The sequence below is a fragment of the Leopardus geoffroyi genome, chromosome A1 (genome assembly GCF_018350155.1).
Source record: "Leopardus geoffroyi isolate Oge1 chromosome A1, O.geoffroyi_Oge1_pat1.0, whole genome shotgun sequence".
Taxonomy (NCBI): domain Eukaryota; kingdom Metazoa; phylum Chordata; class Mammalia; order Carnivora; family Felidae; genus Leopardus; species Leopardus geoffroyi.
Window position 1 is genome coordinate 31566929 of NC_059326.1, and position 11184 is coordinate 31578112.

The following is an 11184-nucleotide window of genomic DNA, read 5'->3' on the forward strand; positions in this document are numbered from 1 at the left end:
GCTCCCCATATATGGTGATATCTAATGACTCACTTCATACTTTACAATTATGAAAACACTTAATTTCAGTTTTAAATAGACTAAAGTACATAAAGAAATATCATTGTATTAAATTTTGTATGTAAACTGTAACCTAGATTTTTGGAGCTAACAAAAAGAGCTATACTTTGGTCACTTAGTCTCTGTGCCTTAGTTTCATTATGTATAAAGAATCATACAAAATCATATTTAATGCCCTTTCCATTGCCAAACTTCTAGTTCTACATGTTATTTTAAAATAAGCAAGAATTATATATTTTTTATGATACCTAATATGTTCTTTTTGAAATTTAATGAAGAGATACTGGCTTTTTTCCTACTACCGAGAGAGGGGTCCACACCCTCTTGTTCTGAGTTTCCCTCATAGCTTTCAGGGAAACTTTGACAATGTCCAGAGCCTTTGATGTCCTACAGATGAAGGAGGAGGAAGTCCTGAAATTTCTTGCAGCAGGAACCCTCTTAGATGGCACCAACCCTGACCTCCAAACATGGGCCTACCATCGCTCCGTATAACATAATCTCCCCCACCCGTGTGGACCCGGCCATCCAGAGCAAACACAGGGAGCTCACCGAGCGAGCCTGAGGAGGCCGTGGCGGCCAGGAAGTTCTGCGCATGTGCGGTCCTGGCTCCCGTGAACGCTTACGGGAAGTCTCGTGTGATCTCTACCTCCAAAGAAATCCTGAAGAGGCCTGACGAGGAAGAGCAGGTCGTTGCTGGAGAGGGTGTGAGCAAGGGGGAATTTCAGGCTGAATGCACAACCCCAGCTGCAGCGATCGCTATGACTCAGCGGGAGGTGGCGGTGGGGTCTGAAGGTGCACGTGGTGCCCGTGGTGCCCGCAGCCAGCCGGCAGTTCCATGCTGAGGCCTGGTCTGTAGCTTCCACTACCAGGCCGGAGTTGGGGGCGAACTACTGACCGGTCTGAAGCTCTTCTTCCACAGACTCTAAACGCAAAGTGGACATAAGGTCGACGGAATATAAACAGCTTGATAGAAAAGGTAAAAAAAAATCTAGAATCTTCGCTCTAAAGAAGAGAAAATAGACGGTAATTCTCTGGATATAGACTGTAGGGTATGCTGTCAAATTTTAAATTCTTATCTTCATAATCATGATTGTGAACAGCCTAAAGAAAGCGTGCAATACAGTATTCATTATTAATTGTAATATCTTGTAGAATATAATTAATCTAAATTGATCTGTGATGAAGTCCTGAAATATATTGAGGGGTGAAATCAAGTTTGTTTCTTTCAAAATTAATAAGACCTTATTGGATGGGAGAGCTTTGGAATAATTTCTTTAAGAATACATTTGGAAAAGACTTCATCAAATTTCCCTGATTAAATTAGATTTGGACTTTAAAATCATGATTTGAAATCATAAGCTTTCTGATGGATTTGAAAGAATTAAGATTAATGTATCTATGGAAAATGGAATAGTCCTGAAGACTCTGGAGGGAAGCAGGCTATTTAAGTATTTTTTCTGCTTTGTTGGAGTCCTCAAAATAAATATGGAAAAAAGCCAAACAATAAGAGGTGGAGGAGTTTCATTAGGATTAGGCACTGAAAGTTGTCAGCAGAGTCCGAAGTATCAGAATCTGTCCTTGCCAGAAAAATAATGACAAGAGCAGTTTAGACCTCTAAATAATCTACATATTTTGTGAAAAGAGAAGGGAATTAATATTAAAGTGAGTATTTTGTGAGATTGTAGGGAAGATTCTGTAGCAAGTTAAAAATGAATTTGTCATAGGTAATAGGAAAGAGAAAAGAGATTTTGCGAAAGAAGGGGAAATAAAGGGTAAAGATATAACAAAAAAGTAAAGAAGATGTCAGGTGAGACATGCAAATATAGATAGGGGAAGCAATAAATTGACAGAGTTTAAAAGAGAATCCACTGAAACAGGAGAGTGAAAAAATAAACCCCCATTATTTCAATGAAGGGCCAGAAAGTGGGCAAATAAAGGTGCTACACTCTTGAACACATTAAAATAAATTTCCACCTTGTTTCTTATGGTAGTTTTGAGAATAATTTTCACTAGTTGTTCCTTAATCCCAGGCAGTAATTTCTAAATTCTGGCAGGTAAATGTTTAACAATCCAGTAAAGTCTCTGATATCAGATGGAGTTCTTAGCAAAATTGCAGGGTATGCTAAATGAGGATAATTAACAATTTACACTGAATTATAAGTAATCCTTTTGCTGACTGAAGGTGTTTGAGGAGACCAAGAACTGAAGACGTTTAACAAAGTAATGGGTGACTTCACCCAAGACTCTGGCACAAATTCAAATTAAAGGAAACAAATAATACTCATGCCTGAGGTAGCTGAGCTTATGCTAAACTGTCAGCATATGTCTGCAAAAACAAAATGGGAATGTAAATAAATAGATAACAAAATTATGACATTAGACATTCACTTAATTTTTGATCAAAAAGAGTTTGTGAGTTCACTCTAATATAGAACTTTGAACCCATGATATCAATTTTGTCATTAAAACGAGAGTTTTACTCAGTGAAATCTGTCTCCCTAAAAATATGCACTATTAAATTATTAGAAATATAAGCTTAATAGGATAATGAAAATTTCTCAGGTTTGTAGCATTTCTACTATGTTCCATTTGGTGTTTATATCAGGAATAAAAATAAGCACTAGTATGTATTTTCAAGAAGGAAAATCCAAAATTATAACTAATAAAAATCATTAATTGAATCAAATAGGAAATCAGTATTATATATGTATCAAATATGTTTTTATGTCTTAATGTCACTTTTTCAAAGATTTTTTTTTTTTTATTTTTATTTTTTTTTAATTTTTTTTTCAACGTTTATTTATTTTTGGGACAGAGAGAGACAGAGCATGAACGGGGGAGGGGCAGAGAGAGAGGGAGACACAGAATCGGAAACAGGCTCCAGGCTCTGAGCCATCAGCCCAGAGCCCGACGCGGGGCTCGAACTCACGGACCGCGAGATCGTGACCTGGCTGAAGTCGGACGCTTAACCGACTGCGCCACCCAGGCGCCCCCAAAGATTTTATTTTTTAAGTAATCTCTACACCCAATGTAGGGCTCGACCTCATGACCTTGAGATCAAGAGTCATAGGCTTCATCGACTGAGCGAGCCGGGCACCCTATATATCTTAATATTATATGAAGACTTTCTATTGATTAGGAAAGAATGCCTAGGCCAACATTTCAGTGATAATTTAACATCATAATGTAGAAAGGCAAATACATAGTTTGGAATAAGACAGAGCTGGGTTCAAATGCCAATTCTATTAGTTACTTTCTAGGTTAAGTTTGAAAAATTATTTCCTTCCTCTGAGATGTTTCTAAAATGTTGTCAAATGCCTAATCATAAGAGTGTTTTGAAGATTGTATTAAATTAGGTAGTGAATGTAACAATCTAGTATCCTACTATGCATGGAATAAACATTAAAATGAAAAGTATGATCATTATGATTTCATGAATGAGTAACGCCAGCCGCATTCCAATGTAATCTCACAACCTTCTCAGCCCCTCTTTTAAATATCCCAACAAGGAGGAAACATTTTCTTAGTGATCCTCAGGTCCCCCACTTGCACCCAGGCTCCACCAAAGTCTCTTGATGTCTGCCATTGCCTGAGGAACCCATGAAGTCCATCTCCAAAAACTTAGTCACACTTTGTATTGGTGATATTCATTTATTTGGCCAATTCTTGCAACTTCAAGGTTTCAGAAGCCTACCTAATGTTGTCAGCTGCATCCTTTAATCTTTGCTTTCCATTTAGCACTTCTCTTTTCTGAGATACTGTTGTTTTATAGGAGGAAAGTAAGCCATAAACTGTGTCAAGTAAAAAGGAAAGGTTAGAAGGATTCTCACCCAGCACCCATATCAGTTACCCTTCTTCCATTATCTGACTAAAAGTAGTTTTATCTCTTATCCTCATTTTGGTTCATTTCATGAAAATTTGAATTGCTATAAAATTTGTTTTTGTGTGTGTGATAAATATGATTTGACACATATAATTTTTTATATCAAATTAACTATGCAAGTTACAGATAACCAAAGGAAATGGGAAAGATAAGAAGTTTGTGATGGCATTATAAAATCTGTATGAAATAAATGCAAATGTTGACAAAGTTAGACTTCCATGTACAATATTTGCTTTATCATGTTTCTCTTTAAGGTGTGTACCATCTTACTGTGTTCTGTTTTGTTGTACTCCTCTCTTCCACAGTGTCTGATAAAGTGAAGAGGTTTGTGTTTTATTGGAGCATGTGATTCTGCATACTTGTACTGAAGATGGCAGTGAATTTGTGGAAGCATATTGCAGATTACATGAGATTAACTACTTATTTCAACACACAGTGTCAGAATCCAACCTGTAACACATACAATACAAGTTAAATTCCAGAGGGAGATCAATGATGAAAGGTAAAAGCATTTTGGAATCATTAAGCAGACCAATTCTACAAGAGTGTTCCTAGAAGGGGTTGGGGAATATTTATTTTTATAAAGTTTCTACTTTTTAAAAGTTATTTTCTTATGCCTGATTAGGCACAGTTATCTTGTCCTTTCCTAAACTCCAAAAGCATTCCTGTGTGTACAGTGTCATTAGCTGTTGATCATATACTCTCCTGTGCTGGCACTTTACTCTCATCTCACAATGTTAATTAACTTTTCAAGTTAGATTCAAAATTTTCTTAAGGCAGGGGCAATGTATTATATTAATTTATTCAATGAATAATCTTGATAAAGGAGTAACTAGGGAATATTCAAATGATACTGAAGTAAAAGCACACAAAAATAAGGAAGTTAATCAAAAATCAAAACAAAAAAGCCATTAACACTGTTCTTTCAACTTGTGCTCTATGAAGGTATCATGTTAAAGAATTTGAGCAAAGGGGAAGGTAGAAAGAGCATGATAATGGAGGCAGATATGACTCCACAAACCCTGGTTTTGTTGCTTGCTGATTGTGTAATAATAGGGTAATTATTAATTCTCTTACTGGTATGATATATAGACTACTAGCATAGTCTCATTTTTTCCCCCCACTGGGAACTTGGTAACAAAAATATGAATTAAATTTCTCTCTCAAAACCATTGACTGTGTCTGAGCATATAGTAGATGGTAAATAAAAGCAAGTATTTTTTTCTACATGTTTACTTACTGTTCTGTAAGTCCTCATCATGGGGATGACTTAATGGGAAGAAATGATGCTTAAACAGAAATTTGGAACCTAGTAAAAATAAGAATTTCTGGATTAATTTGTTCATTTCCATAATAATGAGATATTAACTAAATCTATTTATTATATTCAACCTAACTCACATTTTACTTATCAAGATGATGTTTGGTGTTTTAAGTGGTACATGTTATGGAATGAGGTAATTTTTGATTAACTAGAATCATTAAAGTCTACTGATTTTGAGTTTCACAAGTCATTGACAGTATAGTTCATTAACTGCCTGTTCCATAGAAGATCTATAGTCAGTGAAGCATAATCTTCTACACCCATACTTAGAAAATTGTACCCACCAGGAAGTGAGTTCCAGAGGTCCCATCAGTATCATTCATTCAGGATTGGTCTTCTAATAGTCAGATCAAGAGAATTAATAGATTAAGCCATGGATCCTTGAAAATTCCATTAGCGGGGCGCCTGGGTGGCGCAGTCGGTTAAGCGTCCGACTTCAGCCAGGTCACGATCTCGCGGTCCGTGAGTTCGAGCCCCGCGTCGGGCTCTGGGCTGATGGCTCAGAGCCTGGAGCCTGTTTCCAATTCTGTGTCTCCCTCTCTCTCTGCCCCTCCCCTGTTCATGCTCTGTCTCTCTCTGTCCCAAAAATGAATAAACGTTGAAAAAAAAAAAAAAAAAAGAAAATTCCATTAGCTAAGCAAACTTATTTTTAAATTGCTGCTGACAGTTTGAAAAAAAAAAAGAATTGAATTTTAAACACGAAGATGAGTAAAATTGAGGAAATAATTATTATTTTAATTAATTATCTAATTGTGCATTATGAAAATGATGGTGTTGCTCTATATAATTCTGTCATCTTTGTTATGATTCTGTTTGAGGTATCCAGTGTGTCTAAGTTGGATTACATCAGTTATGTGCAAACATCTTTTACCATTATTAAAGTTTGTTTATTTATCTTGAGAGAGAGAGAGAGAGACAGCACAGGTGTGGGAGGGGCAGAGAGAGGGAGAGAGAGAGAGAATCCCAAGCAGGCTCTGCACTTTCAGCATAGAACCCAACGTAGGGCTTGAACTCACAAACCATGAGATCATGACCTGAGCTGAAATCAAGAGTCAGATGCTTAACTGACTGAGCCACCTGGGCATCCCAACATCTTTTACCTTCATTAACACTTTCTTCTATTCAGCATCATTTACTTCACCTCAGAGGAATGCCCCATTTCCCTTAGTAACTGTTCAAACAAATTCACTTTACTTTTAAGGTACTGAGAGTCTGACCTCAGCTCACCTCTTCAAGCTTCTCTCCTGACCTTATCTCTGAGTGCCAGTTCCCACAAGCCTTATAAAATTCCTTCATTTCTTTACATGTGCTCTGTTATCTCTCTCCTTCAGGTTTTTCCATACTTCTGCTATGACATTCTTTCTCTCCAAAATTAACCTGGCTAACTTGTACTCATCATTCAAATGTCAGCTTAGACATAATTTTCTACACTAGGTGCTAACCCTTGCTTGACCCCATAATTCTGAGACAGATGTTGTTCTTATGAGCTCCCATAAAACACTGTTCTATGTCCACACTAGTGTGTAATTGCCTGTTTAATTGTCTGTACCCCACACCAGATGGTAGAACACCTTGTTCACCCTTGAATCCCCAGTCAACAGCACAATGCCTAGCACAATAGTAAAAAAAAAAAAAAAAAAAAAATTGTCATAGAATGGATGAGTAAACTCACATAATTTTGGTTTGCTTATTTTACAGGGAGAGGAAAACCCTTGAATGGGAATGTGATTTTTAATTTTTAGTTCTACAAGACAATCTAAGAGCAAATAAGTATCACTTTATTGATTACACTTCTTACAAATGACTCAACTGTCCTTGTTTATATTGAACATCATTCCTAGGCTCAAAAATCATTCACAAGTAATAAAATAAGCAGAGACATAATTACAGCATAATGCTCAAATCTGATGAAGCTAGGAGATATTGGTAATTTAGACCTATGTGAAGTGCAAAAGCAGATTAGTGAGGCCTGCAGAGGATAACACAGATGAGAAACAAATTGTTTCACATTGTAGAAATTAAAATCTTAGAAATTGGAAGGGACAACTTTGGTGAAAGACAAGGGGGAGGTGGAGGGAGATGCTGAAAAGAGGGGGATTGTTTGAATGCTTTTTAATGGAGTGGATTGGGGGCCGGGTCCCCAATGACCCTTAATGTGACCTGGATACTCGCCCTTCATCTACCACCAGTCTTAGGCAATGGGTTTAAGAACCTGAACCCGAAAAGTTTCAGAGCAGAGGTAAATAATAGGACAATATAGAAGAACTGAAATCACAATGAATTATGTGGCCTCAACTCTCACAAGTACCCAAAATGCATGTAGGGTTCTTTCCTGCTCTCCTTATTTTCTTGCTTTTCTCCACACTCCCTCAACCTTGTCACAACAGAGTAGAGGATCCCTCTCTGGGGAAAGAGAATGGCTTTAAAAGATTGTCTTGCAGAAACTACAGTGTGGGGAGTGAGCCCCAAGGTAAAAACAGACAGTACAAATGATTTCACCACTTGACAAACTTGGTCCACCCATGGGGAATATTTGCAGGAAGTTTTTCAGGTATTTAATCTTACATATGACTTTCTTTAAACAACCTTCTAAAATAAAGGGGGAATAAAGCAAAAGAAGCCATGAGAGGCATTCAGCAGAGATAAATTTCAAAGAAAATTTGATCACCTATCAGAGAGATAAGACACTGCAATGTGAAACAAGGATATGCTATTAAAAGAAATAAAAGAAAATAAGAAATTTCAATTGGTAATTATAATTATGGAAGCTGCAATTTTACAAAAATTCATTAGAGAGATTAGAAGTTAAAGTTGATCTTTCAAAGGATAAAAGAAAAGAAAAAGTTGAGAAATAAGGAGGAAAAGTTAGAAGATTGAAGAAAAAATTGCTACATCTGATTAATGAGTTCCAAAGAGCACAGAAGGGAGGAGATTTCTAGTGAAATAGCATGAGCACCTTTATTAGAACTCAAGAGTATAAAATTCTGGATGGAAATGGCCTACCAAGTCCAAATACAATGGACTGAAAAGTAGATGCATCATTAACATAATTTTGAAATTTTAGATCACCAACACTCGATAGTCAATTCTAGAATTTTGCAGGGTAAAAATAAGGTCATGGTAAATATTCAAGCATAGCATTAAATTACTCAAAAACATTGGGAATCAAGTTTGGAACACTGGCTTCAAAAGTCTAAGATGAAATTATTTTTATCTTAAGACATTCAAATTACAAAAATCATAAGCCAAGGAAAAGAGTAAAAAGTAATTTCAGACAACGAAACATCAAAATTTTATTCCTCACTCTCCCTTTCTTGGGAAGCTATTAGAAGATGTGCTTGACCAAAGCATGGAGACAAACCAGTAAATAGAAATGCAAGGGAGTTCCAAAATAACACAAAAGAGTGTAAAACTATAATAATAATAAATCAACAGATAATATAAAATATTATGAATGTTTATCAGCACATTGAAAATATTAATAAATAGGGAAATAAAAGCCAGCCCCTCTCCAAATAGTTTTTATAAGAGTTGAAAACAGTAGGCTCACAGGACAAAACTAATTTTTGTGTGTATATGGAACAAGAGAAATGGATAGCCGGGCTAATGCTGTGTTCTGTTATAAATTTGTGCTTATAATATGTGCAAGTATTAATAAATATAAAGTAAAATATAAAAATTATAAACAAAATATCCTTGTTATTTTCCATTGTGTTTTCAAAGGAGGCAGAAGTGATTGAATGATAGAATGTCTTCTAAGAAAACCACAAATCTATGCATGTAATTGGAGTCCCAAGTACTCCATGCCTTGAAAAAACAGCATATTAACAAATAATAAAAATTAAATTTTCCAGAATGCTTTTTATCTGTGATGTAGTTATTGACTGGTAAAGTTTATAAGCCTTCTTTAACTTACTAATAAAATCTCCTTTGAATTGAATAATGTACTTTTGATACAGAGATTCCCTTGAATTCTGGAAGATTTAAATCTGATTCAAATTTGAAAACACGTATTGAATGGATTTTAAACATAGCCAAACTAAATCTTGAATTTTCATCTGTTAATGGTACATAAAAATCTGAAGCTTTCACACTAATTCTAATGACTTAAGACAGGCTTATATTCAGAAGTCTCATTTTTACATAACTTATCTTGGTTAAAATTCTGGGATATTTCTGTTAATCCAGAGCAGAGTACAATGGAGAGAATTTAAAGATGTAAACAACACTTTAAATCAGGAAAACCAGTTATGTGTTCTAAACCAAGGCAAATTATATAAAATTTACCTCTTCGTCCTCTTCAGCTCCTTGAAGGGCATTTGTGCATTTGTAATAAGGCACAAGGATCCCTTCTTTCACAGAAAATAACCATCCTATGATAGAATTATACCACATACATTTCAGGATGATTCCATGTTTGAAATTGGAATGTAACAAAGTCTAATAGGTTAAGGCAAATTCACTCAAACCAAAGGAATTTTGGACTTCCTCCATTGCATCAATTTGTATTATCAAAGAACAAGTTGAACCTATGTACTCTGTCCTGATTGAACCCTCCAACCCATTACTCTTTGCTCACTGAGTAAAGTATTTAATACTATAATGAGTGGCTTCTTGTATCTCAACATTACTTTAGAATGATGGCTGGTTTCTTCAAGTGTGTGACAGAGACAAAAGATAGTTCTGAATGGCAATTGCTTTAATAAATAACTCAGATAAATAGATTTCATAGAAGCTACCCTACCTAGGACAATGGTTTTTGCTATTTTTTTTTCTCTAGCATAATACTTCCATAAACTCAGCTAGAGTAATTTCCATTTAATTAGCAATTATTACCAGTTAAGACACTTTATATTTTAGGATTGTATGTGGACTTTAGAGAACTGCAAGTTGTTGTTGTTACTGAGTTATTATTATAGCAGAAGAAACAGACAAATTAATGACAATTCATAATGTATGGTAATGGTAATAATGATTTTATTATATCAAATATATGACAAACTCACCCTCCCAGCTTCGTTATTTGAAAAGAATGTCCATGAAGATGTTGGTATACCATGCTAAGGAGTTTGTATCTTACCTTTTGTCTTGTCAGGAGCAAATGCAATGGAAAGGGTTAGGATTTGAGTTTATACTCTAATCGTCTCTCAACTATCTGTTTTCCCCTTATTTCCTTTATTAATAGAATTTCCCTGTCCTTTTATCTGGGCTAACAGCTGAAAAGACTAGAGGACAATATTTCCTTCTTCCTTCACACAGATATACCTGTAAAATTAAATTCTTGACAATGGAATATGAGCAAAAAGTGACGTGTGCAAGTTCTAAATCATGGCCTAAAAAAACCAGTTGTTAACCTCTACTCCCTTTCTTCCTTCCTGAGGACCTGAATGTTATTCTGGTCATGATCAGCCAGCTATAATCGTGTATGAGGGCTACACATGAGAGAAAAGTAGAGCAAGAAGACAGAGGGACTCTGCATCTGTGGAAAATTTTTGGAGAAGCAGCCTAATTCTTTCTGGACCATTCACCAACCCTGAACTGTTATGGTGAGAAAGATCTTAATATATTTTTTCTTTAAATTACTGTATTTGGTAGTCTATTAGTTGTAGAAATTTAGTTTCCATCCTGTGCAATAGGAGGAAATATGGTACCTGGTAATTAGGTGATTTTATAATAAAATCCTAAAGTATATGGCATCAGTTTAATAATCTTAAGCTGAACAGCAAGGATATAGATGCCACAGTCTAGAAGGTTTTAATTCTGGTTAGTAGTGAAAAACACTAAAGCATTCTATAACAATTTGGAAAGCAGATCATATTTCTATATAATCTACAGCTCTGGAAGTGGTTAGAAAATGTTAAAATATTCTTGGGTTTTTTGTTTGTTTTGTTTTGTTTTAGTCTTATAATGATTAGCA

The 11184-nt window shown here is 35.4% G+C and overlaps 1 long non-coding RNA gene across 1 annotated transcript; it reads left to right on the plus strand.

Moving 5' to 3' along the window:
* Positions 1 to 739: 739 nt before the first annotated feature.
* On the plus strand, positions 740 to 10807 carry LOC123607161. Its single transcript, XR_006716728.1, has 3 exons — positions 740 to 1083; positions 4249 to 4445; positions 10648 to 10807. It is a non-coding gene; the product is annotated as an uncharacterized LOC123607161 (long non-coding RNA).
* The last annotated feature ends 377 nt before the right edge of the window (positions 10808 to 11184 follow it).